We start from the raw sequence: 4,652 nt of genomic DNA, 5'->3' as shown, positions 1-4,652 counted from the left end.
GTGGTGTATTAGCACCCCGTGGCCCCCATAATAAACCACCATGAACTTGATAGTTCGGAATGGCAGGAAGTCCTTCTCTCCCAGCTCTGGAAGCCAGAGTCTGAAATCGGGGTGGTGGCAGCACTGTATGCCCCAGAGCGGCTTTAGGAGAAAGTCTGTTCTTTGTCTCTTTCCGTTTCTGGTGGCCCTCAGCATTCTTTGACTTGTGTCTGCATCACGTGGGGTCTAATACTTCGATTTAAAAATCATGACATAGATATTCCCACTCGGGAAGCAGGAGAGATGTAGGGCTCCTAGGCCCCCCTTTCAGAGACTCCAAGTTAGTGCATTTGGACTAAGAACAGGGGATCTGAATTTCCAAAATGCAAAAATAGATTCTGGCACAGGTGGCCAGCGGACCACACTGAGAAACAGCATTTAAAGGGCTCTCGCCTGGCCAGGAAATGCAGTAAATAAGAAAGCCCACACGCCAAAGGCACAGGGTGCAACACCGGCGCAGACAGCTGATGACACCTGCAACCTCAGAACCGGTACTTCTAGGTTGTGCTGCCTTCATTAGACTAGCGCTAGGACTGATGTCATATTCTCCACCATAAAATAAACTCCAACCTCCCTTGAAATACTATCATTAGATGTATTCACTTGGATTCATACTGAGACACAGTCCCTTCTTCTCTAAATCTGGACCGCTAGTGAGCTGACCGTGATGGAAAGCCATTGGCCACATTTGAAGGTCTTTTGCACCTGCTGATTCGCCAGGGAATGCTGAAAATCCTAGGACACAAGCCCCCAGTGATTCTTCTAGGGTAAATTCCCATCTTTAAGCTAAAAGTCTTTCCCTAAAAATGAACACATTTCCTACATTCCCTATTAATGACAGCTATAAAGTTGTCCCCAAAACATGCCCTCACTAGAGACTTCACAGCAAATATTTTCAGCTTTTCTAGTAGCTTTAAAGAATGGACACAAATGAAATCCTCCATGGGCTTCACTTAGTACTTTGCCTGGAACCCATTTCGGTATTCCAGAGACCAATAAGAAACGGGGTGAAGATTTTTAAAGGGGTCTGCAACAAGGTTTTAAAAGGCGAGAGAATAACACCTACATGAAAGCTTACATGACTAACATTTTTAGCTAAGGATCAGCTTGAAAACGATTTTGGTCTAGGTGTTCTCAAAGCCAACCCACCAGTCAATTCAATCAATCCAATAAATTCAAAAGTCATACTGGTTAGGAAAAAATCCCCCAGTGACCACTGAAGTTTCCACTTAAACAGGTTAAATGCCATTTAAAAAGACAGTAATGTTCTAAGAGTTAATACACAAAGGCATAAGAACTCTTCTTTATATCCATTGAAGGAAATGAATAATTCAAATTGAACCCTTCGCATTTACACTAGAAGGTAAACCAATAGATGAGATGGGCTGAGCCTCATTTGTCACAGCCTGTAGTGTACAGAAAGGAATCAATAAATATCTGAACAACTTTGTAGGTATTCTTATAGGGTAGACTTATGTTTCTAGGAAATAAAAAGATCTTCAGTTTTAATAAAAGCATTTCATTGTGATTATCATTATTACAAACTTAATAATGTAAAAAAAACCATGAATTTCAAAATGAGATGCTGAGTGAAATCTAATATTTCTTTCAGCTGAAATTGAATATTTCTTTCTGCTGAACTCCTGACCTGACCAAATTAAACAGCAATAAATATCCGTATTCCCCCATATGTCTATATTCTGTATTTCATTTACACATGACACTTAAGCCAATTTAAATAAAATAACATTGTCTTTCAAAGGTAAGCAATTACTTAAGAAAAAAACACCTGCTAAATATTTCATAGAGCTCAAAAATCTGTCAGTAAAAGCTATAAATATTAGACTTTTTAAAAATCCCTCTCTTCTTGGGGTGCATGGGTGGCTCAGTCTGTTAAGCATCTGGCTCTTGATTTTGGCCTAGGTCATGATCTCACAGTTGGTGAGTTCAAGCCCTGCATCAGGCTCTGCACTGACAGCATAGAACCTGCTTGGGATTCTCTCTCTTCCTCTTCTCTGTCCCTCTCCTGCATGAGCATTCTCTCTCTCTCCCTCTCTCTCAATCTCTCACTCTCTCTCCCAAAATAAATAAATAAAAAACAAAAACAAAAACAAAAATAAAAGTCTCCTCTTCCGTGCCATTCACATACTCATTTCTTTTACCCATTCTCTCCACTGGGGACACTCCCATAGGTGGCCACAAATGGACCACACACGCCATATTGAATAGAGAAAGTGAGATCTAGGCTGAATATGTCGCCCTTTCACTATAAAGATTTCTGTATGTTTTCAACTGAACTTTCTCCATCAAAAGTCTTGAGTGAAAAATGACGTGTAAATTGAATGCAAAATAGAAAATACTGTTCACCATTTTAAATGACTTAGTATAAGAATAAAACCATGAAAATGGGGGTTGGGGTAGAGGACAGGCAGCATGGGGCAGGGTGGGATGGGAATGACGACATGATGAAATAACAGAAGCATAAGCCCCCATACTCCAAGCTAGTATTCTCAACGATTTTCAGGAGCAGTTTGGTTAAACTATTAACTGGGACCCCTTGCCTGACTACTTCCATGGGCGGGGCCTCCCCTCAAGTTCCAGGGGTGTTATACAAACCGAGAATGGGATCTGGGGGCTTCGCCCTGCCAAGTATAACCCGGTTTCAACAAATATGGAAATCTATAAGTAAATGCAATTCCAAAGCAGCACTAGATACTGTTCAGACTCTCACGTGATTCAGAAGGCTTGTCAAGATTTCTAGGTGCTTTAGGATTATTTTTGTAGAACTGGACTCCTCTACTGACAACGTATATCAGGAGCCATTAGCACAGACAGACGGCTGGAGGAGAGTTCCACTTCTGCCTCGGATACAGAAAACTGGAAAGAGATTCCTCCTAGGCGAGCTGGACCGGAAAGCTGCATGACCTCAAACACAGGACTTCTTGAAGCCATCAGACAGTGGAGGTCACACAGCAAATAAGTAGCCTGAGATCTAAGGAAAGACAAACCCCTGCGAGGAAGGACAGAGCAGGCACTGGCCGATTTATAGCAGGGGTACAGGATGGAGAGGCATTGGAGGCCGTGCCAATGGACATGAAGAATTCAGGAAAAAAAGTGTAAACTTCCTAAGGCATCTGTGGCCAAGGCTGAGGGTACAGAACACACAGAAGCTTCTTCACATCCTTCCATCAGGTGCTCACGGGAAGACTGGACAGAGGAGCCTCGGGTCCGGCGCAGCCTGGAGGAGGGGGTGGTTCACAGCAGACAAGGCTCAAGGTCTCTCCTGGACTCTCCTCTTCCGTGAAAATAAAGCTTTAAGCCACTCGTCAGAGGTGCAAACCCAGTCATTCCCAGTGCACATTCAATGTCTGGGGACAGAGGAAAAGAGAAGGTGCTCTGCTTGGGAAAGGGGAAGGAAACTCCCGGACCAGGATCCCAGACCCTGCAGTGGGATCATCACTGGAGGAGGAAAAGAAAATCTACTCCACACAAGAACTCCCAGAATCGTGGAGAAAAAACCCATCAGCCAGGGACGTAGCACCTGCTGCAGATGGCGGCTAACGAGGGACCACAGAGAAATGGCGTCTCCCCCGCCACCAAGCTAACAAGCCTACTAAGCAAGTGACAGCACTTTCCCACTGGGAGTCCCCTGCTGTGGGCTGAATTGTATCCTTCCTGCCCCAAAAAAGATATCTGTCAGTCTTAACCCCTGGTGCCTGTGAATCTGACCTCATTTAAAAAGACTGTCTTTGGAGATGTGATCGAGTTAACTGAATAATTGCAGTCAAACAATCTAGATAGTTCTTGTCTTTTCTGAGTCGCCTTGTATTTCATCTCATACTTTCCCTTCCTCATTGAATCTTGTCATAACTACCTAAGCATATCCTATTGGTGTTCATTTTCATTTCCAAACTCAACTCCTCTACGTTCTGTCGTGACTTTTTTTTTTTAATTTGAGAAGAGTATACAATCATTTTTAGTGAGTCAGAACTTTTGCTAACATTGACAGCTTTCTAGGAAAATCAGGTCCCACATTTCCATGTATTTGATCCGATGACAGTCTCTTGCATAAGGGGATTAGGATTAAGTTACACTAGAGGTGAAAGGAAAATAATTTGCCCCCTCAGAAAATCTTAGTTGAAGTTCCTGCATTTGGCACAATCCGGCGTCCAGGTGTGTTGCACATGAATTTAGCCTCGGTCCTTCCATCCTGACCCAGAGTTGACCTTCTAGGTCTGCACTCAGAAGTCTCCGTGACTATGTTCAGGTGCAAGGAAAAAAACAAACAAGAAGACAAGGGTTAATGTTCCCTGTTCATGGTTATTTCTGACAGTTTGCATACACTGTCCTTGAAATAACAGCTATTCCCTTGAAGCTCCTCTACAACCCTAAGCCAGGCCTTGAAAATAGCAAATGCTGCCCTGCATCCCAGGATGAGGGCTGCTCTCTTTATCATTTTGTAGCCTTTTTTTTTTTACAATAACCGGTCCATTCTGCTTCTGTACTGCTCACTTGCCCTCTTGCTCATTATAAAAAGCCCTAAGTCGGGGCGCCTGGGTGGCTTAGTCAGTTAAGCGTCCGACTTTTGCTTAGGGCATGATATCACGGTTCGT

The sequence above is a fragment of the Hyaena hyaena genome, unplaced genomic scaffold (assembly GCF_003009895.1).
Source record: "Hyaena hyaena isolate Hyena2069 unplaced genomic scaffold, ASM300989v1 scaffold_258, whole genome shotgun sequence".
NCBI classification, from domain to species: domain Eukaryota; kingdom Metazoa; phylum Chordata; class Mammalia; order Carnivora; family Hyaenidae; genus Hyaena; species Hyaena hyaena.
Note: the sequence above shows the minus strand (reverse complement) of the source record.